Below are 24599 nucleotides of genomic sequence, written 5' to 3'. Positions count from 1 at the left end.
TACAAGATGGTAAACTTTAATGTCCACGAACATTGGGACAGAACCTATGTACTGGATACTGATCACAAGCCCAGTAATGTGGTAAACTTTGGATGAGATTAAGTGTTTATGGGTGTGGAGAAATTTGGATCACTCTATTACTGTCTTCAGTCCTCTGCCAAACAGCAAAGAATTCAGCTTCCCTCCCATCCCCAACCATCCGATAGTACATTTCCCATCCCCAAAGACCTAAGCATTTGTTTGGTAGGGGGACCACAAATTCCAGTGTTGCCTGGTGACACTGACTTACACCCTTTCTTTTGGCATATTTAATAGCACCTGTTCGCACTCTCAAGAGCGTCCTGACTTGGACAGTAAGTTACATAAGCATCCCAACTTTAGGTGTTTGTCCCTAACGTAGGGAAACAAAAAACTCAAATCAGCCTAGCAGTGTTTACTCTGAGGCAATGAGTTTTTCCCACACGTTGTCTTGTCCCTGGCAAACCATGTGGGGATGACGCTGTAGGTGTTTGAGGACTCATGGAGTCCCTGGACAGTCTGCCTTGCTGGGTCCTCTTCTGGCCCTGCACACTGTTCCCCCGGGGTTTACTCCCCCTGGGCCGATACGTAGGAGGGTGTAGGGAATCGCATGCCTTTTAGCTTTCAAAGATCTGTGGGAGACAGCTACTGCCCAGCTAAGGTGGGATATTTTCATTAAATAAAAGTTCAAAGTACAGTTTCTGATGAACCATGCAGGACTCCAAATCGACGCTGAGAACTCTTTTGAATTTGAAACTTTGGCAGCATCTGTGCTCGTAGAGACAAGCAAGCTAGTCCACATTCCACCCCTTCCGCAGAGCAGCTGACACCGCAGCTGGGAACACGCATCCTGCCTCGGCCTCCTGTGCCGGGCGGTGGCGGCAGATGGAAACACTTGTGGGGTTTTCGAGATACCTTTCTCCTTCCTTTCCCCGCTCGGCTATCCGCCCCTCGTTCTTCATAAAACTCTGAGGACGCTTGAAAGAGACAACAACTTCTTCTATTCAGAAGGAACATAGGATTTTGTACATTTAGAAATGACTGTCTGAATTAAAACTTAGTTTGTGAAACTCAAAATCGTCCTGGTTTTGCCAAAATGCCACCTTCCTCGGAGGCTTAGGCTGAAATGTCAGGATTCTGTTTGTAGTCCTGGTGCGTATTTTGAACTGTAACGAAATCACCCCTGTGACTGTTTCTAATGTGTTTTCGTAAAGCCTGGCAAAATTATATAAATAAAATGTCTTCAGATTTTCGTCTTTGCTCAGCTGTGTTGCAAAGGGGTAATCGGACCCCGCTACAAGTGCTATGGAAAAACACAGCTTAGCTGACAAATTAGTGGTATTTGGTGCTAATATTACTAATTCAACATTTGGAAGCGTTGCTCACTGGGGAAAAATAACATGTTCTATAAGTCACAGGAGAAACTAGGGAGATAGTTAATGGGTGTTGGCCCCACTGCACACATTGCTCACAATACTCTTCAAACTGCTGCTGACTTCCTGCCAATAGACGTGGAAGTAATTGTCAACAAGATTTATTGTTCCTTTCACATTTACCCAGTGAGGGAGGAAAGGTTGAAAGAGTTCTGTGAAGTTCAGTACCGACTTCTGCTGAACCATAGCAACGCTCCCTGATTATTGCTAATGTGTGCCACAGAAAGAATTTTGCGTCATTTGAAGCCTTAAAATCATTTCTTGTCGGGACCAAATTCCCCCATTGTCCTCAGTAATTTCTTCGAAGATCAATGAGCTGAGGGTCCGTTTTGTTTGTTTTGTTTTTTTTCCGTGGCAAAACAGTTGTTTTGCACGTGGTGAGGCAGTGTCCTTCAGCTACAGAATTAGGAGTTGGATTTAGAGTGTGACCAACTAACCCCACCCTCTGGAACCAACACAAAACCTAACTCAAGAAAGAGAAGGGGGATATTAATTTTGAAATGGAAGGTTTTGCTTGCCAATTTAGAAGATGTCCGTGAAGGAGTATACGTGGTTAAAGAAGCTGATGAATATTCAGGAGCTCATGTAGTAACCCCTTCTTTCCATTTCAGTTCTACTGTAGGGACACCTGGTTTGTGTGGACTTATGAAGGAGTTTCTCTTTCTTCAAGTGGCATCTAGCTCTATAAGAGTGAAGATTATGAGATTGCATTTCCTGTTACTTAGGTAGAGTTTTCTAAGAGCAAGAAGCAAGCCTATGAGGGTTAAGAAATGCATCAACTGAGTGTAGACTTCTCAAATCATGCATGCAATGAAACCCACACACACCACTAACACACACAGAAGATTATCTCTTCCTTGGATTTCAGATGGCATTTCCAGGCACAAGGGGCACCTGTCGGCAAAATTTCTCTCTGTAATGAAGGTCATCTGGATGGGAGACAACAGTAGGATGTGAGGACTCCAGTAAGTGGAGAGAGAGCCTCTAGGACTGATTGAGGCAGCAACTGCTGTGAGGACTGTTAACAACTGTGGGGGGAACAAATACATTGGACAAGGAGTCATCTATCTAAGCAGTATTTACACAGGCAGCAGGCATCCGAAAAGGAATGGATTTGGATTATGAAACCCCTTTTTTTTTCCTGTGCAAAAAATAGGCGTGATGCAGGAAATCTGAACCTCCTGGCATCCTCCTTGCCATTTGGACATTTACCATGGTGCTTGTTTTCATACCATTGAGTGCTTATCCCTTGATTACTTTTTGGAGAGGGAGGAGAACAGATATAAAAGGGACCTATCATTTTTAAATGCCACCTTTCAAAATGTAGATAAAAACGGGGCAGAAGCAGTGTTACGAATAATGCCAGTAATATTAGATGTCAGAGTAGAACATAGAGCTTGCTGTACTGAATCTATGATGCAGCCTATTCAGCTTTGTATTTTGTATCTTAGAGTGGCACAAAGAAGTATTTCCTGGGAGGCCACGGTAGCTTTGCACTACAGGAACCTTGATGTCGAAGTAAAACCCTCTGAGGATTAATTATCCAAGAATTCATGAACACTGTTGTTGTTTGAGTATATATATTTTTTTCTTACAGAGCTCCATACCTTTACTAGAAGATATTCATTAATTTATTTGACAAATATTTATTAAGCATCTGCTCTGTATCAAGAGCATTGTTCCAGGCACTGAGGAGACCAGGTAAAACTCTCTCTCCTTGGGCTTATATTCCAAAGGAAAGGTCATCATAACAAAAACATTAAAATAAATGGAGGTGAATGAGCTATGGGGCAAGTCAAGCAGGGAAGGTAGCATTTGGGGTATGGGGAGAGAGAGATGATGGTTCTACATTGGGTGGTCAGATTAAGCTTCATTGAAAAGGTGGCATTTGAGTAAAGCCCCAAGGAAGGTGAGGAGTAAGCCATGTATCATCTAGGGGAAGAATGTTCCAAGTTGAGGGAAGAGGAAATGCCAAGGTCCTGGTGATGGGGCAGGCCTGGTATTTTCAAGGAAAAGCAAGGAGGCTGCATGTAGTGGGAAGAAGTGGGAAGTAACTGGGGGCCTGTATGCAGCATCATGTTGGCCATTTAAAGGACTTTGGCTTTTGCTTTGCGCTGGAACTCATTTGAAGGTTTTAAGAAAAGAAAAGACTTGTTTTAAACAATTCACTTGCCATGTTGAGAAAAGTCTGTAAGGAGGCAAGATTGGCAGTAGAATGACAAATTTGGTTACTGAAATAACCCAGGTGAGAGATGATCATGACTTAGACAAGAATATTAACCATGGAGGTGGTAAAAAGTGGTTGGGTGCAGAGAATACTATAAAGGCAATGGGCCAACAAGATTTGCTGATGTATTGAATGTGGAGTGTTTACATAATGAATTGTCCTTAAATCATCCCTGTACAGCATCTACATGTGGACTCGTTTGCCTTTATCTATACTTTTCCTGATTTTGTAAGCTTTGATTGAATTTCCCACCAAGATCTTCACCTTTCTAGGCCAAAGACTTTGAACATTGTCCTCATACAGTGACCTTCTAACCTCACAGGCATTATGTCTGCCATCCTCTTGACTTCAAGTTTGTTACGATGGTGTTTAGGTGAAAGCAGTGTCCCACGTGAGCTATACTGTGTCTTGATGTGCAAACTCATATTACATTTATCTAGAAAAATTATTACTACTTCTCCTTCCTAGTTCTATGTTCCCTCCTCCCTCCAAGGCATAAGCAATGTATCTAAATGTAAAGCTAATCTGTCAGTCTCAGTACTGAATATGCGTTAGTTACTTAATGGATAGTGTGGGCACCTCTGTCAGTCAGGATTCCTTCAGTAATTCTAATAATAGTAATTTTAAATTATATTTAAAAAGGCCTAGTGGTAGCAAGGAACTGTTTGAGTGCATCATCCTTATCTTCTCATTGAATTTTCACAGCCTTTCTCTGAAGGAGGTACTAATGAGGAAACTGGGTTTTAGAGAGAGTAGGTGCTTTGCCTAAGGTCAGGCAGCTAGTAAGTTTTATCTCTGGGATCTGCAACTAATTCTATATCTACTACATTTCTGCCCTCAAGTTTGGTATCCTTGGTGTGATAGTTAATTTTATGTGTCATCTTGGAGGGTGTTTTTGGATCATATTAACATTTGGATCAGTGAACTTTGGGGAAAGCAAATTGCCCTCCATAATATGGCTGGCAGTCATTCAATCAGTTAAAAGCCTAAATAGAACAAGGTACTGGCCTCCCTGAGCAAAAGAAAATTCTCTAGCAGAACTGGAACATTGGCTCTCCTAGGTCTAGCCTATCTGCGTTTGGACTGGAACTGCACCATTTTCATAGGTCTCCAGCCTACTGGCCCATACAATAGACTTTAGACTTAACTAGAGTCTCTAATCAAGTGAGCCAATATGTAATTTCCGTGTATATTTTATATGCAAACACACACACACACACACACACACATCCTATTCATTCCATTTTTTTTTTTTTGGAGTTTTCTAATACACTTGGAGTTATTTTTAAATTTTGATTAGTTAAGAGTTACCTTCTAAAGTGCAATTATCACCAGAGGTTCAATTTAGGACTATTGAAGTCTAATGCATGGCATCAGCAACTTGCTGGGATATAGGATTTCTGCTCACATAAGAACAGTATCTGCCTCCTCTCCATCTTGTCCCTGTGCTAATTTGGGTCCAAATTATCAAGCTCTCACACCAAGTATGACACCATTTCCATCCTTTCTAATGGCGACCACTCTGCATAGCACCACTGTGTTAATTAAAAACAACCCATTTCCTTTTATTCCTTTTTCTGCTTAATGACCTATTATGCATTTCCCTTTTCATCAAGTTGATAGAACATTTTCTAATAGTTTTTTTGAAGAATAATAAAAGTGTGGCTAATTCACCATTCTGGAAGTGTTGTATAATGTTCCAGCTAGAAAACTTAAGCCATGGTTTGTAATTACTATTGGATATGAAACTGTAAAATTTCCCTTTACAAAATTTTTAGATAAAAACCAAATAAAACAAATCTCTACCCCCAGGGGCTATTATCCTTTCCACAGATAGGTATCTAGGTGAAGTTTCCAGGATATTGTTGCATCCCACCCACCACTAAAAAAAAAAATAGTTCAAGTCTAGATTTTCAAAGCAGATGTCTTTCAAAGGTGACCAACTCTGGGTTTCTCAAGAGAGATCAACAAGTATTGGAATAACAGAAATTAGTTGAGAGAGAAGGAGAAAATGCTAAGGTTCTGTATTGTTTAACAAATTTTTTTAATGTTTATTTTTGAGAGAGACATGTTTGTTTATTTTTGAGAGAGAGAGACAGAGCGTGAGTGAGGGAGGGTCAGAGAGAGAGGGAGACACAGAATCCGAAGCAGGCTCCACTGTCAGCACAAGCCCAACGTGGGGCTCAAGCCCACGAACTGTGAGATCATGACCTGAGCTGAAGTCGGATGCTTAACCAACTGAGCCACCCAAGCAACCCTATTTGTTTGTTTGTTTGTTTGTTTTAATGTTTATTTATTTTTGAGAGAGAGAGCATGTGAACAGTAGAGGGACAGAGAGAGAGGGAGACAGAGGATCTGAAGCAGGCTCTGCACTGACAGTGGATGCCCCGGTTCTGTGTTGCTTTAAAAAAGATTCTGTTGGGGCTCCTGGGTGGCTCAGTCAGTTAAGCATTTGACTTCGGCCCAGGTCATGATCTTGCAGTCCATGGGTTCGAGCCCCACATTGGGCTCTGTGCTTACAGCTCAGAGCCTGGAGCCTGCTTCGGATCCTGTTCTCCCTCTGTCTCTGCCCCTCCCCCCCTCACCCCCCCCCCCCGTCTCTCACTCTCTCAAATCAAATAAACATTTTAAAAATTAAAAAAAAAAGATTCTGTCACAGTTACAATTTTTATTTGCACAACTATGCAAGGAGAAAAAGCATTTTTTTGTAGTCATAGTTGATTAAATAATATAATGTCTATCAATAAATTAAACTTAATATCTATCAACTATATAATGAATAAACATACTATCAACTATATAATGAGTAAGCATACTTTACTACAACAAACAAATGAAACATACCTCATAGCTTTGAGATTAACAATATATAACATTGCAATTTAAGAAGTCAGAATGTCACAAGAGAATTATCTTTTAAATGTACTAGTTAGAATTTAATTTCATAATATTGAGACACAGATTAAGTATAAAACTGATGGAACAGGACTTTGCACCCAGCCTAGCTATTAATTATATCCTTATTGTTTTGAAGTATCAGACTGGCATGCTTTCTCCCATCTTCTTTTCTGTCCTCACAACACCATGTCAAAGGCCAGCTCAGTGCTCTGTATTCTAAGTATATTGGTCAATATGCCAGCCTTCCATTCTCTCAAAGTTACTGTTTCTGAAACCAATTATCTCCAATTATCTCTTACAACCCATTTAAATGAAAAATGTTTGAATCTTTTTTTTTTAATTACCATAAGAGCTCTGGCCTTGTGTATCAGGCAGAGTGAGATGCAGAATGAAAGCTCGTAAACAAACCCCTTGGGTCTGATTTTTTGCTAACTTCTCCATAACTTACTACATGTTTAAGTCTTGTCCAATTGGCCTACCCAAGCCCCCCTCCCAGCCCTTTTTTCTTCTATCTCTAAGGGTTGCTAGAGAACTAAATAAGATAATTTATGTTGGGATAAAATGGCAGGCAAATTGCAATGATTCAAAAACAATTTGGCTTGTAAGATCGTGGACTACTGTAAACCTAAGGATTGGCAAACCATAGCTTGGGATCCAAATCCCATCTGCTGCCTAAGTTTGTAAATAAAGTTTTATTGGAACACAGCCACAGCTAATTCACTTATGTATTGTCTATGGCAGCTTTCACCTCTTAAAAGCCAACTCGAGTAGCTGTAACAGAGACTGTCTGGCCAACAAAACCTAAACTATTTGGTATCTGACCCTTTATAGAAAAAGTTTTCTGATCTCCGCCAAAGCTGATCTTAAGATCACCATTAAGTAAATAGCTAGCATTCTCTTTCTAAATCATTTGAAGATTTTGCAAAGTTAGAAATATACATTGATATTTGAGAGAAATTCTGGTCCTGTTTCTATACAAACGGCAGGGAAAGACAGATAAAACAATAACAGCCAGTAATAAACTAAGTGCTCCCGCCCCCAAACTCTATGGCAGACTAGAACGTGGATGTTGCTAGAGGTAAGGGAACACCAAACTCACGAAGGTTGGAGCTGGCTGTTAAATTTGGCATCACTAATTTTCAAGTGGTTCCAAATGCAACAAAATGCTTTCTTCCATAATGATATATATGTGTCTCTTTGCCTGAACTGCATAATGCGTACTAATTAAGATACTTTTCTGCACAAACTTGTTTCTCAGGGAGGAAGTGAACACTCCCACAATCACTTCACTATCCTGAAATTTAAAAAGGAAGTGGATGAACATAAGGGTCAACAATCCATTTTATTAGATTTAAATCTGTTTTTTCCTGTACCTCAGACCAAAAAATCCTTCTCCCCCCCCCACTTTTTTTTTTTCTCTCAGTCTACCATAGCTGAAGTACAGAATAGCAGTTTTTACCCAACACTCTGGACACAACTATCCTGCTTCTGTCACTCCTAGCTGTGTGACCTTGGGAAGTCACCTAACATCTCTCATTCCCAGTTCCTCACTCATTAAAATGGGATCATAATGGTACTTTCTTTGTATGATTGTTGAAAGGATTCCATGAGTAAATACATGCAGAGTGCTTTTAACAGCATTTGGCTTGTAGAAAGCATCAAAATGCAATTTGCTGTTATTACCATCATTGTAGTGCCTAGTTTTCTTCAGGAGACATTTGCTCCAAAGCTCGAGATGCTTCAAGTTGTGTTCTCAGGTAAGATATGGCTCACACTTTTAGTAAGAGAAAAACAATTACACTCCTGTCAGTTGATACAAATTCAATTAAATGAATATCCATACAGCGGATATTATTTACTTAATACTGTACAAGATTGCTGGAGATAAAAAAAACGACACCATCCCTGCTTTCAAATAATTTACAGTCTAGTAGAAGAGATAAAACACACACACAGGAGACAATTAGAGGCCAACTCAGCAGTAGCATCATCCTCATTATCTCGTCATCCAACTTCTAGTTATTGATCACTTACTCTTGCCAGATTCCATATTTGCTGTTTTACATACATCACCTCTGTAAATTCTTACACACCAATCCTGCAGTGAGATGTTAGTTTTCCTGTTTAACACATGGAGGCATCGTAGTTCAGAGGAACTCTAGGACTTGCCCAAGGTCATACATACAGTGATACTCAGTACATATAGCCATTAAGCAGTATGATTTGAAAAATTCTGGGGCGCCTGGGTGGCGCAGTCGGTTAAGCGTCCGACTTCAGCCAGGTCACGATCTCGCGGTCAGTGAGTTCGAGCCCCGCGTCGGGCTCTGGGCTGATGGCTCAGAGCCTGGAGCCTGTTTCCGATTCTGTGTCTCCCTCTCTCTCTGCCCCTCGCCCGTTCATGCTCTGTCTCTCTCTGTCCCAAAAATAAATAAACGTTGAAAAAAAAAATTAAAAAAAAAAAAGCCTCTGACTCATTTAAAAAAAAAAAAAAAAGAAAAAAAAAAAAGAAAAATTCTTCCTCCCCAGGGATCTCAGCAGTGTTTTAAAAAACACTGTTAATTTTGTTTTAAAGATGATGCCTGTTTGTTTGAGTGTTGGTGAGGAGTACTGAAAACTGTCAAGGACGTGTAGCCCGTCCTTTTATATATAGACTTAGTATAAAACTGAATTTAGTCAGTTTCAAAATAAGTAATATGGGCTAATCCTATGAATTACATGCTTTGGAAGTTAAAAAATAAGAATATGGAAGGTTGGGAAAAATTGGTGAGCAGACTTTGTGAAGGTTTTAGTGATAATTTTTGTGATTATTTTCATTCAGCACCATTGCTTTTTTTGTGTGTTCAAAGACCTGCTCTTGAAGATCAGACATACATTTAAATATACCCGAAAGAGCCTGTAATGTCACTCTGTTATCCCATGTGGATATATTTTGCTTTATACAATAGACATCTTTTTAAAATAAATTGAAACATGATCTCTTGGCATATAGTGGGTGCTTAATAAATACTAGCTAATAAAAAGAATGAATGAATATATTTACATTGAATTTACATTCTAATTTCAGAGCTGCTTTATTTTCCTTTCTGATTGATATTTAATTGGTTGTGGCCTTGCCACTCTAACTTTAATTATGTCTGTCCCAACAGACTCTATAGCAAGTAGTATTAAGTGAATACACACTCACGTGTCTGAGAACTCAGTATTCAAATAACTCCAAAGGATATCGTTCCAAAAAATAAATACTTGTGTAAAAGACAAAACAAAACAAAACATGTCTTGATTGTCTGGTCCCTAACTTCAGTGTTTTCATGAGTTTTATTTTTTTAATATCTGTTTTCTATAATATTAGAGATAAGATTGAGCAGGCTTGCTATTAAAATGGGGAAAAACAGAAAGGCATATTTGTGCATGTGTGTGTAAGAGCACAATTTTCCCTGCTGTAAAAGATGTATATAAGGAGAAGATGTGAGATTTTAAAGAATCTTCAATCATTTTTGTAATGTTATTGAGAATTTGATATGAAATGGAAACACAGTAGCTGCAAGTGTTCCATTAGTCCTGTGCTTCTCCAAATGAGCTTGGAGACTTACCCCCATGGGGATCACCTGGGGCATCTATTAAAATGGGCCCTTCCTGGCCCCATCCTAGATATATCAAATCAAAATTTCTGGGGTCAGGCCAGAAAACATATTTTTAACACGCATGCCAGGATATCTTTATACACATTGTGAGTAAGACCACTTCTTCAGTCCTAAAGAAGGCTGTAAAACAGATTAGCCAGACTCATTAAATTTTCTGAAACTGACATTTAAATAATATGTTTACTAATAGGAACTTTTTATTATATAAATATATATATATATATATATATATATATATATATATATATCCAGAGCATCAGAAATCCTTCCTAATTAAACAGTTGACACATTAAATAGAATATGGGATAGTCAGTGAAGAATGAAGAACCTAATAGGAATGAGGACATAATGATTAACATTTATCTCAGAAATTAAGATATTGTCAAGTTTTGATTTGTGTGTCAGGATTTACATTGTCCTGGGGTAAACGTGAGGGGGTAAGGGATGAGAAATTTAGTTCTGGCAGGTGACAGAATTTGTAATCTCTAACTCCTATGAAAGCTGCTATATTACTTTCTTTTAAAAATCAAACATATTTGACTTCTGCCCAATATATTCATGATTATTATGCAAAATTTTAAAGATAAAAATGGTTGTACTGGTACAAGTAAGGTTGCAGGTCAGTGTCAGCATACTGTGTTCTTTCTTATAAGGCCCTACTTTGATGATTTTGTTTTGTTTTTTCCTCACTGACACTTAGAATAATTTTTGGCAACCTCCAAGAATTGAAAGAGACAATGATGCTATGTTTATGATGTTAATGTCATAAATACATATTGGGTACTTAATGTTGCATCAGCTTATCTGCTTTGCATATTTTTCCATTAATGCATATTTTTTTTCAATGACTTCTCAAAATCAGCTTCCAAGTAGCTATGACTACTAGGATAGCTGATGAAGAGATGGCTATTTAGAGAACTGAAATACCTCGTTTGATGTCACACAGTTCCTCAGAGGCAGAGTTGGGAAACAAATTCAGATACATCTGAATCCAGAGTGTGGGAGCTTTAAAATGCATCCTGCCACGTCTGATAACCTATTCATAATTTGGTAATAGGATAGCGGCATGGGACTTTAATGAGCTAAAGTAAAAAACCTATCTCCCCTTGTGCTTAGTCCCTTTGTCTGCTATTTTCACCTCATTAGTCTTCTTTGACCAACCTGGAAAAGTTGTCATATTTGACTTACATATTTGGAATCTTACATGCCTGGGGTTTGCAGACATGCAATGTGCATTTTTGTCATCTAGAACTATTTTAAGAAAGAATTGAAGACTAGGGCATTGACATTCATCAGGGCAAGCTGAGTAGACCATAAATGATTTTCAGGTCTGGGGTAGACTTTGGAATCTGTCTCTGCTACAAAAGTGCCTAAATTGTGGAAGGCTGAGCTTCATCAGAAGTGACAGAACGATTGTGGCACTAGGCCTAGTTCCTATGTCGTTCCTGCCTTGGACAGGCTCAGTGTTCTATTTCCTGTCACAGTGTTAAGAGGGAAAAAAAAATCTCTTTCTCAGGAGTGAAGTTTTCAACTGAGTATCTGAGTAATAATGATGACATTTTTCCAACTGGAATGAAAAGCTGACTGAACTCCAAGGGAGTCAGAAGCCAATTTGAGGGAGGAAGGTTAGAGGAGAGGAGCGGAGAAAAGTCATGATTTCTGGAATGGATAGGGTCAGGACAGGCAAATGTGGTAGCATAGCTCCACATCATGATGAAAACCAGCTGAGTGTGTGACCTGGAATGGGGTTCAGGGTATGTACAATTAAAATGAACATAATTGAATGATTAAGACAAGAACGATAGGTAAAATAATATCCAGAGTGACCCAATGGAAACAAAGAGAATGTTGCTTGAAAGAAGTTTTAAAACAAAACAAAACACCTCAGAAAAGACTCAAAGTCAGGTTTTTCTGAATCATCGCAGTGGGTAAAATGAGGTAGAAGCTTTCAGTGGCTTATGATAAAAAGGTTATATACTAACAGAAATTAAGTGTTGGTGGCTTTCCAATGGCATATAACTGTTAAGTTGTCATCTCCTAGGACTAATTTCTGTTTACCAGAGAATGTGAATTTCCTTTAATGACACCCAGCAAAGATAAGGTCTGTCCTTTGGAAGACCAAATGAGAGTTTTCATTTCATCAGGGCATTCCAGAGAGGCAGACATGTTTCTTTTCTTTCTTTCTTTCTTTCTTTCTTTCTTTCTTTCTTTCTTTCTTTCTTTTTTTATTAAATATAATTTATTGTCAAATTGGTTTCCATACAATACCCAGTGCTTATCCCAACATGTGCCTTCCTCAATGCCCATCACCCACTTTCCCCTCTCCCCCACCCCCCATCAACCCTCAGTTTGTTCTCAGTATTTAAGAGTCTCTTACGGTTTGCCGCCCTCCCTGTGTGTAACTTCCCCCCCCCTTCCCCTCCCCCATGGTTCTCTGTTAAGTTTCTCGAGAACCACATATGAGTGAAAACATATGTTATCTGTCTTTTTCTGCCTGACTTATTTCACTTAGCATAATACTCTCCAATTCCACCCACATTGCAACAAATGGCTAGATTTCATTCTTTCTCATTGCCAAGTAGTATTCCACTGTGTATATAAACCACATCTTCTTTATCCTTTCATCAGTTGGTGGACATTTAGGCCCTTTCCATAATTTGGCTATTGTTGAAAGTGCTGCTATAAACACTGGGGTACAAGTGCCCCTATGCATCAGCACTCCTGTATCCCTTGGGTAAATTCCTAACAGTGCTATTGCTGGGTCATAGGGTAGAGAGGCAGACATGTTTCTATCAACTTCTCTGATTAGATAGTAACTTTAGGTTCAGGAGGACAGTTTAACTGAAAGACCATGTGTGCCTAGCACAAGTAAAGAAATTATAGAAGAAGAAGAAAAGAAGAAGAAGAAGAAGAAGAAGAAGAAGAAGAAAGAAGGGGAGGAGAAGGGAGGGGGGAGGGGAAGGGAGGGGGAGGGGGAGGGGAAGAAAGGCACACAAACACATGGAAATATAGAAGAGAGGGGAATAGTAGACAATGAATTTGGGGGAGATAGAGGATTGAGGAGACAGAGTCTGATTTAAGTAAGGGGTAGCAGAGGATTCTGCAGAACTCCAGAATGGAGGAGAGACATGAAAGAGGCATGACAATGAACACAGAGGGTCTTCATGTGAAACAGTTAGGCTCTCTGGGTCACCTTGCCATCATAGTCCCATCCACTGACCTTGATTCTGACTCTCCATGCCCCGACCACACCTCTAGGCCAGCCTAAAATTTCTACTCATGACTAGAGGTTCAACCTCTTTCAAAACTGGACTAGAACATGTCTGATTTCAGGTACTCCAAACCCAGTTGAGGATAGGGTGATAAAAATAGGATGACAGATTGACATCTGCATATTAAAAGGTTGGATAGGGGTGCCTGGGTGGTTCAGTAAGCATCAGACTCTTGATTTTAGCTCAGGTCATGATCTCACGGTTCGTGAAATTGAGCCCCACATCATGCTCTGCGCAGTACAGAGCCTGCTTGGGATTCTCTCTCTCCCTATCTCTCTGTCCCTACCCCTTTCTCCCTCTCTCAATAAACATTTAAAAAAATAAAAGGTGGGGTAACTAGCTTGTGAATTTGTTCTGATGCTCTCTCAATCTCTTTCTCCTTCTTTCATCTTCTAGAATGCAGAGAGTCAAAAGGACATCTCCTCTTATTTCCTATCCCCAGGTAAAAATCTGGAGAGAATTTCTCTGAGGAAGCAGAATGGCTCTAAAAGAATAGATGATAATATTTAAATCTTGACACTGGTGGGACCTTCCACAAAAAAATTTAGCTTGTCACTCAAGGTTCAACACTTAACAAGACCTGCCCTAACACATAGAACTTCCATGAGTGTTTTAAGTATCTTACTCTTAAACATATAAAAATAGGGGCACCCGGGGGGGGGGGGGGTGTCTCAGTTGGTTAAGCATCAACTCTTGGTTTCGGCTCAGGTTGTGATCTCCCAGTTGGTGAGATTGAGCCCTGCGTTGGGCTCTGTACTGACAGTGTGGAGTCTGCTTGGGATTCTCTCTCCCCCTCTCTCTCTGCCCTGCTCCCTTTCTCTTTCTCTCTCCACCAAAATAAATAAACATTAAAAAAATGTGCAGATACGGTCAACAGCTAATGGAGGAAAGTCTCTGACGTGAAAGAAAAAAAATAATCTGTAAAGTAGAACTTTTAGGAAGCAAAACAGTAAAGGAAACAGAAAACACCTCAAAAGAGACTCTGCCATAATAGTCTCAGAAAAACAACCAAAGATATTCTCTTTGAAGCAAAATAGGATTCTAAAAATAAAACAATAAAAGAAAAGGAAAGAGATTTTAGATATATAACATTTAAAATAAAAGTTCATGGGCCACCGGGGTGGCTCAGTTGGTTAAGTGTCTGACTTTGGCTCAGGTCATGATCTCACGACTTGTGAGTTCAAGCCCCGCGTGGGGCTCTGTGCTGACAGCCCAGAGCCTGGAGCCTGCTTGGGATTCTGTGTCTCCTTCTCTCTCTCTCTCTGTCCCTCCCCTGATTACACTGTGTCTCTCTCTGTCTCTCAAAAATAAATAAGAACATTAAAATATTTTTTACATAAAAATTCAGTCGTCTGTAAAGATAAAATTGAGTACATTGCTCTGCAATTAGAACAAAAAGATAAAGATGGAAAATGGAGGGGGTGGATAACTAAGAAAATTGTAAGACCAATTAAGGAGATCCACCATCCAGTTCCAGAGAGAGAGAAACAGAAAATAGAGGGGAGGAAACTATAATATATAGTTTCCTATATATTATACACACATACACATACACAAAGATAGATTTCACTATTGTTAAAGAAATGTCTCCATCTTCAAAGGGTCTACCAAGTGCTTATAACAATGACCATGAATAAATTTATGAGGACAGAAATATTACTTAGGATGCTGTTTTTCTTTTCTTTTACTGCAAAGGCTAAAACAATAGTGGCTAAAATAAAATGGAAATTTATTTGTCTCTCATATATTAGTCCAAACACGAGCAGTATGCTGCTTCATGGTATGGAGAACTCAAGCTTCTTTTACCTTTTGCTCTGCCATCCTTAAAATGTGGTTTACTCTCTTGGTTTGATGACTGCTTGAGCCCTCACCATCACATCTATGTCACAACCAGCAGGAAGAAGAGAAAGGGAAAGTGAGGCCATTCCTGCCTCCCTCCCCCTTTTTAGGGTCCACTACAGAAACTGTATATAATTTCTGCTCACATCCAGTTGGCCCAAAGTTGGTCACAGGATCATCCCGCCTATACAGGAAGCATGGGAATTACAGTCCTCAGTTTGGGCTGCCCTGTGCCTGTTGAATATTTGAGCTCCTGCTACTCAATGGAGAACAGAAGACTGAATTTAATTAAGGAGGAGCTAGAGCCACTGCCACACCCAGAGATAAAGAAAAGAGCCTAGAAGCTCACACAGAGAAACAAGTGACATAAAGGATTAGGGAAAATAGTATTTGATTCCTCATTAGCAACACTTGAAGCTGGAAGATAATGGAGAAAAAAAATCTTTTGATGTATAGAAGGAAAAGAATTTTTGTCCCACATAAAAAGAAATAAACTAACAATCAGGTGTGAGAGTTGGAATGAAGACATTTTCAGGCCTGCAAATTCTCAGAAACAAATTCTGTAAGAAATATACTAAAAGCTGTTTCAGCTCAGTGATAGAAAAAAAAAAAAAAGTCACAGGATTTAGAAAACAGGGAAATCCAATACAGGAGAATCACGAAGTGAAATCCTAGCTGAACAGGAGGTCTAGAGAGTAATGAGTCCAGATTGGAGCAGGTCTGAACGTAGGCTTATTTTAAGCCTTAGGTGGCTACAACTCAAGATATGATGTAAGAGGAGTTCCCACTGCCTATGAGAATAGAGAGTTCCTAAGGCTGAGAGTTAGAGCCTTGAGCAAGGGAGAGATTTGGTGGGACTGGAGCTGGAACATGTTTAGGTTCTTCTGGGATCTGGGACTTCATAGGAGGGGATGGGAAGATAACAGCAAGGTAGAAACCTCAACAGGACTGAGAGAAAAATCTAAAGTAGAGAGGTCTTGTTTGGAATTTTGGAGAGACATACAGGAACATGAGAACAGTAGAAGAGTCAGAATTTCGTTTGTGTAGGCAAAGATAGGACTTGACTACCCCCAAATTTCCCTCCCATGGAGGGTAGAGTGGAAGAACACATAATTTTCATGCAATCCCTTTGAGGGATGCTGCAAATAGAGCTGGAGAGTGAATTTATCTAGAGGGCTTGGCAAGGCAAGGACTGAAGTCCTGTGTGCTTCATGGAGACTTCTCAGGCAGGGTCTTAACCAGAAACCACAGCCGGACCACAAAGTATCTCTTCAGATTGAGTCAGCAGGGAATTTGCTGAATTCCTAGAGTGTGTGGCTGAGTTCCCTGGCAGCAGTTATCAAAATTACCTTTTTAGAGAGAATCGACCTGCAGCTGAGTTTGTGAGAATTGTGTGTGTGTGTTTGTGTATAGGAGAGTGCATGTATATGGGAGAGAGAAATGACACTGAGAAATGACATGTTGAGAAATGATAGAAGTGGGGAGATGTGCTTTAACTTATTTGCCTTCATATTTCTAGTGCCTGCCATAGTGTCTGGACCATAAATATTTGTTAAGGAATGGGAAGATGCACAGAAGAGAGCCTAAGGAGAAGGACCTAGAAAGAATACTAAAGACGAGAGAAAATAGTTGGCCAACATATCCAGTTTATGATATTTTATGATTTTGTTAGTAAGAATGTATTATGATGTTGCATTTTTACAACATTAGGCATAAGTGGCAACATTACTATTTGATATTTGACCCACGAACTAGGTAAGTCCAGGCTTACCTGGATTCAACTTTTAAGAAGGTAATTTCCCATTCCTGCTGCATATATGCTAATTAGTTGAGAAAATGTTTCTACTTCAATGTGGATTAGTGGTCTGTGAAAAATTACATAAATTATCTGTCATTGGATTAAAAAAAGACAGTATTAAAAGATGGAAGGAAAAATTTTGTCTCAGGTGTGAAATACAGGCCCTACAAAGCTAGGATATAAGCCAGAAAAATACTAGTCTGTGTGTCAAAACAATAGTATTCTCTTGAAAGTTTAAAGACCACAAAATAGTGTTGTGATTGTTGACTGAAGCACAAATTTCAACAATGAGGGTTTGGAGAGAATAGAATTTAAGCTAATAATTCAGCCTAGGCAGTGATCTTAATCATATATGCCAGAAATAGAAAGAAAAATGTTATTACAGAATTTTTCTATCTGTGGAGACTAAAGAACCCTAAGGATTTTATGAGAAGTCTGAATTTTTTTTTTTTTTTTTTTTTTTGGTCTAAAGAGTTTGCAACTCCAACCCCTTGAGATTTGCTCATCAGTAGTTGTTAAGCCTTCAATATATTTTGACAATAGAACATAATAATAATTATTGTATTATATGTATTTGTAGCAGCCTCAACTCTGATATACAGACAATGGGGAAGAGAAGCAATCATTTTGTGCACTTTATTAACTCATTCATTATATGAGGTGACACTGGTTATATCAAGATTGTATAATAATAGTCTATTCTAAAGCATGGATTTTTTTTTCATAAAACAGCATGAGTGTATCATGCCAGAGTAATATGAATGTGAAAGAATATCCATCATAGAATAATAAAGGAAGGATGAAATCATTTTACAAAATGAGACACAGAATTCATTTGCTCAAGTAGCTGCCAGTTGGTTGTCTGATAAAAGAGCTAATGCATAAGAGTCAGGTTATAGACCTATGCATTAATAGTAAAGATGGCATTTCAGTCATTGTGGGTGGTATGCCACAGGCACTACACTGTGTGTGGAGGAGTGGACTGCTGAATATATTAGTTCTGCTTGCAGTACCGGATTCTAATTCCAGCAGCTTCGTTGTGTGATCTTGACTATTCCTAGCGTTTTACCTCTCTCAGCTATAATGAGCCATAGTTTCTTCATCTGTGAAATAAGGGGGCTGGACAGAATCTTCTCCCACTTTGAAAATACTATCCACCTATGATTTCAACTAAAGGAGAGACACAGTTAATAACCACAGCTCTATTGACTTGTCTGCTGATCAATTTCAGGAGCTCAATCTCTGCCTAACAGGAAATACTGTGGAAAATGCTTACAAATGATTGTGTAAAGGATGTCTGAGAAGGAAAAAAGAAACTCACAGTGTCTCTGACTGCTGGATATATGGAGATAATGGGGAGTATTTGAATCTATTGGTTAACCTTGGCAATGTTCTACTGTGTGGAGGTCACTTAGAAAGCTTTCCCTGGATTAAAGAAGCAAGCGGGAGAGGATCTTGTCGTAGAGAAAGCTGAGTGAGGGAATGAGAACCAGAGTGCAGAGTGTGTGTACATGTGTGTGTATGTGTGCATGCACACGCAGACAACTATCTTCCTGTGTACACATGTGCATTTCCCGCTGAGAGAGAGAGAGAGATCTAGCTAATCTACAGTTCCTTCGCTTTCCCAGTATTGCTTGGCAGAAGTTTTACTTGAGTATTCAAACTTGAAAAAAGTTCAGGATTTTTCTGGTGAAGCACAGATGCAGATAAAAGTTTCCTGTTGATTTCAGAGTACTGTTATAATTGCAGGATTTTAAAATCCTGGGTTTTAAGAATACAGTCTGAAATCTGTCGGTCTTTAAAAAAAAAAAATCATGTCTCTATGTCCTTTCTGCTACATTGGGCAGGTAAAGTATACAGTTAAAATGATAATACAGAAAGCATTTTTGAAAATAAATTATAGCCTGTAACAGTGGACGAAGTCAGATGGAAAATTTAACTCCTGAAAAATTAATTGGTCAGAGATACAGTGAGCTAAAGATTATGCATTTGAAGGAAGAGTTGTGGGTTTTGAGTTATTAACATAGAATTTGTGTCATTTAGATATAGTTTGAAATCTCTTCCTATCCCGTTACCAACTGTTTGACTTTAGGCTATTAATGTTTTTAAACCAAAGTTTTCCCATATGAGAAAAGAGGATTATATTTCCTATCTCATGTGTTGTGAAAAGTGAAAAGATTATGTATGGAATGCACTTAACACAGTGCCTGGCACATAGTAAGTGGCTGATAAATGTTGATTGCAATCTTTTTTTAACACTCATTGCCACACAACAGGTGCTCAAGAAGCATTTGTTTAATGAATATTCCTATAGTCCTGGATTCAGGAAACCAAAAATGTCATGCTTAATATTGGCATGGCTAATTGAAACTTCATAAAAATTTAGTCCCACACCAGTCCAACTGCATACAGCATACAGCATCATGCTTTCTTCCGTTTGGTCCTCTGGGGGTAAAGACAACTGTTATTCATGAAGTGCCTAAGAGTTATGGGAAGGAAAATTACAGGCATATCTCCAGAATATTGCAGGTTTAGTTCCAGACCACTGCAATAAAGCAAATATTGCAATAAAGTGAGTCAAATGAATTTTTTGGTTTGCCAGTGCATATAGAAATTATGTTTACAGTATATTATAGTCTATTAAATGTGCAATAGCATCATGCCTGAAAAAACAATGTTTATACCTTAACTAAAGAATACTTTATTACTAAAAAATACTAACCATCATCGGAGGCTTGCTTCAGAGAACCATAATCTTTTTGGAGGGAAGGGTCTTGCCTCAGTGTTAATGGCTGCTGACTGATGAAGGCAGTGGTTGCTGAAGGTTGGGGTGGCTGTTACAATTTCTTAAAATAAGAGAATTATTAAGTTTGCTATATTAATTGACTCTTCCTTTCAAAAATATTTTTTTGTCTAGCATGTGAGGCTGTTTGATAGCATTTTACCCACAGTAGAACTTCTTTCCAAATTGGAGTCAGTCTTCTCAAACCCTACCACTGCTTTATCACCTACATGTATATAATATTCTGAATCCTCTGTTGTCATTTCAGCAGGCTTCACAGCATCTTCAGCAGGAGTACATTCCATCTCAAGAAACCACTCTCTTTGTTCATCCATAAGAAGCAACTTCTTATCCACGTAAGTTTGATCATGAGATTGCAGCCATCCAGTCACATGCTCAGGCTCCACTTCTAGTTCTAGTTCTCTTGCTGTTTCCACCACATCTACACTTACTGTCTCTGCTGAAGTCTTGAACCCCCTCAAAGTCACCCAGGAGGGCTGGAATCAACTTCTCCCCAACTACTGTTAATGTTGATATTTTGACCTCTTTCCATGAATCACAGATGTTCTTAATGGCATCTATAATGGTGAATCCTTTCCAGACGGGTTGACTTTGCCAAGATCCATCAGAAGAATCACTATCTATGGCAGCTATAGACTTAAGAAATGTATTTCTTGGGTCTCCTGGGTGGCTCAGTCGGTAAGCGTCCGACTTCACCTCAGGTCATGATCTCGCAGTCTGTGAGTTCGAGCCTCTCATTGGGCTCTGTGCTGACAGCTCAGAGCCTGGAGCCTGTGTCAGATTCTGTGTCTCCCTCTCTCTCTACTCCTCCCCCACTCACACTCTGTCTCTCTCTCAAAAATAAACATTAAAAAAAAAAAAGAAATGTATTTCTTAAATAATAAGGCTTAAAAGTTGAAATGGATCCTTAATTCATGGGCTGCAGAATGGATGTTGTGTTAGCAGGCGTGGTGAAAACAACATTGGTCTTGTGCTACATCTCCATCAGAGCTTTTGGATGACTAGGTTCATTGTCAATGAACAGTAATATTTTGAAAGGAATCTTTTCTTCTGAGCAGTAGTTCTCAACAGTGGGCTTAACATTTTCAGTAAAGCATGTTGTAAACAGATGTGCTGTCATCCAGGCATTGTTGCTTCCTTTACAGAGCATAAGAAGAGTAGATTTAGCATAGCTCTTAAGGATTCTAGGATTTTCAGAATGGTAAATGATCATTGGCTTCAATTTAAAGTCATCAGCTGCATTAGTCCTAACAAGAGAGTCAACCTGTCCTTATGAAGCTTTGAAGCCAGGCATTGACTTCTCCTCTCTGGGTATGAAAAGTCCTAGATGGCATCTTATTCCAGCATAAGGCTATTTTGTATACATTGAACATCTGTTGTTTAGTGTAGCCACCTTCATTAATTAGCTAGATCTTCTGGATAACTTACTGCAGCTTTGACATCAGCACTTGCTGCTTCTCTTTGCATTGCTTCACAGAGGAAGCTTTTTTCCTTAAACCTCATGACTCAGCCTCTGCTGGCTTCCGACATTTTTTCTGCAGCTTCCTTACTTCTCTCAGCCTTCATGGAATCGAAGAGAGTTAGGCCCTTGCTCTGGATTAGGATTTGGCTTAAGGGAATGTTGTGGCTGGCTTCACCTATCTAGACCGCTAAAACTCTCTGCATATCAGCAGTAAGGCTGTTTTTCAATTCATGTGTTCGCTGGAGTAGCACTTTTGATTTCCTTCAAGAACTTCTCCTTAGCATTTATAACTTGACTGACTGGTGCAAGAGGCCGAGCTTTCAGCCTACCTTGGCTTTAGACATGCCTTCCTCACTAAGCTTACTCATATCCAGCTTTTGATTGAAAGTGAAAGGCATGCAACTCTTCCTCTCAGTTGAACACTTAGAGGCCATCGTAGAGGTATTAATTGGCTTAATTTCAGTATTATTGTGTCAAAAGGAATAGGAGGGCCTGAAGAGAGGGAGAGAGCTAGGGTAACAGCCAGTTAGTAGAATAGTCAAAACATACACAGTATTTATCAGTTAAGTTTTCTGTCTTACATGGGATGGTTGTGGAGCCCGGAAGCAATTACAATAGTAACGTCAAAGATCACTGATCACAGATCAGCATAGCAAATATAATAATAATGAAAACATTAGAAATATCATGAGAATTACCAATCTGTGACATGAGACACAAAGTGAGCCAATCTGTTGGAAAAGTTGTTGCTAGTGGATTTGTTGGATGCATGGTTGCCACAAACCTTCAATTTGTAAAAAACGCAGTGTCTGCAAAGCACAATACAGTGGGGTCTGCTCCTACAAGCAGAGGTCAGGGTATGGAGGCTTTGACAAAGAGCAGGCCTAGTGGGAGGTGGACGGTATGAGAGGGAGGCTTCAGAAGCAGTAGAGGCAGACATTGAGGAGAATGTAAAGATGACCAATCACAGAGCACCAGCTCAAGACCCATTCTTTCTCTTCTTTCTCTCCTTTCTCCTTCCTTGCCTTCCCCTTATCCTCCCTCCTTCCCTCCTTTCCTCCATACCCTCCCTCCTTCCCTCTCCCCTCCATACCTTTTTTTTCTCTCCCTTCCAGCTTCCTTTTCTTGGCCTTCCATTCTCCTTACTCCTGTTCTCAGCAAGTGATTGTACTTGGGATTTTACTTGGGAAATGTTGACAAACATTTTGACCATGTCTTCTAGTGGGCCAGGCATTTTTGAGATCTCGGTAACTTTCAAACTGCTTTCTGTGAAACCTGCATTTTCTACAAGATGCTTCTATTGAGTTTCACGTTTAATTCATCTAAAATTATACTTCATTATTTTAAAAGCTGTAGCCAAAACCACACCCAAAACCCAAAACAAAAACAACAGACTCTATCACGTATTTGCCAATTTTTAGCACTTTAGAGACTATCAATTTTTAGCATTTTAGAGACTATCAAACCATGTACACAGGGTTTAACTTGTTTTCATGAAGATTTTGTGCTCTGGTTCCTTTTGTTTATTTACACATATATTGGACCTTCCTCCAAACATGTAATTTACCAGGAAGGCTGGAGCTTTTCTCTGGTCTTTCCTTGAATGCAAGCCTGTACATGCCTGCTCATGTAAAATGATACGAGTGAGTTCACTAGTTCAGCACATGTGTGCTGTGCTCCAGTAAATGCCAGGCAAAGCTCAGGCACATCTGCTCCCTCACGCTCTTATCGTGGCTTATTAGACAATTGTGCAGTAACAGGTGAACTCTACACACTGCATCATGACCATATTTTACTAATAAAGTGTCAGATGTTACCTGCCTAAATTAAATATACACACAAGTGTAATTGTTAAAATTGGGGTGGGATAATTGCTGTTCAAACTAGACATCACTAATTAAAAACAGGAAGTTTCAAAAGAAAATAGAATTTCATGGTTAATTCCATGAAAATTATAAGGATCAGATGACACAAGTCAAGTTATACCAGCCCCAAATCTAGTGCCCTCTATACAAAGTCCTCATTGTGTTTGTGAAATTAAATTTTGCAAAGTTCTTTATTCTGTGGATTCTGACATGTTCTGAAGTTCTGGAATAAAGGTTGACTATAAACGTAAGTCTTCCAACATCTTTTAGTACGATTTGAACCACCATTTAATGTTCTTGAAAAAGTATGCTTGAAAATGTAAATCGGTCAATAAAAAAGTATTTATAGCACCATTTGAAGTTATCACGTAAGTAAGAGGAAAGGCACAAGATATCAGGAAAACACTCATTCAACTCTCTGCTATTGATTTTGCTACAGTCATGGTGAATGAGCAAGCAGTGAATATACACTTATTGCCATTCCTTTAAAATACTGTGTGAAAAAGATACTAAGAAGCTGCTCATGAAGAATTGTTTATTTCAAAAAGTGAATTATGTGAAACCATTACAATTCAACTGTTTAAAGGTATGAACACTATGCATTATACCAATTTTTTTTTTTTTTTTGTCAGTAAGATAGGACCAAATGAGTAAACACAAATGGTATATATTTACTGAGTAAAATCCTTGAAGGACATACAACAGGGAAAAGTGTTTAAGTTTTATTTTAATTTAAAAAGGCTCTATCAAATCAGTTGTCAAAAATGGATCAGTGTTGCAATTAGCATTGAGAAAGTAAGGGCGGGAAAAACTATAGGATTTGCAGTATAGGAGCAGTTGCCAAAATGAGTTCAAATAATTGTGGCATATTGAGTAGACAGTCATTTGCTATTAAGCAGATTAATGAGCATCTTTTAAAACAGTCTTTCATTTTCTGATAGAAATTGCCAAATTTTAGAGGTGTACTCTCTGCAATGCAGAATTTTTGGTATTATGTGTGGATATATATATCCACACATATATATATACATACATACATATACATATATGTGTGTGTATATATATTTTATATATATTATATACATTATATATAATGTATATATTATATACATTATATATAATGTATATAATATATAATATATTATATGTATATAAAATTGAAATTACTTGGTTCTGCCAAGGCCAAGTGCTGATACAAATCTTTCAAATGAGACAAGAAGTCTTTTTTTTTCCCTCCCTGGTAATAGCACCATTAATAAAGCCTCTCTTAAAATATGGTTTTGCTTGCTGTGTCTCTTGCTGTCGACATTTTTAATAAGCTAAAGAAACCCAAAATGACAATG

At 38.8% G+C, this 24599-nt stretch overlaps 1 pseudogene; it reads right to left on the bottom strand.

The window, feature by feature from the left end:
• Positions 1-705: 705 nt before the first annotated feature.
• LOC125171732 (tigger transposable element-derived protein 1-like) lies at positions 706-21825 on the bottom strand (annotated as a pseudogene).
• Positions 21826-24599: the final 2774 nt, after the last annotated feature.

Source organism: Prionailurus viverrinus, chromosome C1, assembly GCF_022837055.1.
Source record: "Prionailurus viverrinus isolate Anna chromosome C1, UM_Priviv_1.0, whole genome shotgun sequence".
In the NCBI taxonomy this organism is placed as follows: domain Eukaryota; kingdom Metazoa; phylum Chordata; class Mammalia; order Carnivora; family Felidae; genus Prionailurus; species Prionailurus viverrinus.
The sequence above is the reverse complement of the archived record's forward strand: the minus strand, read 5'-3'. Positions and strand labels throughout refer to the sequence as shown.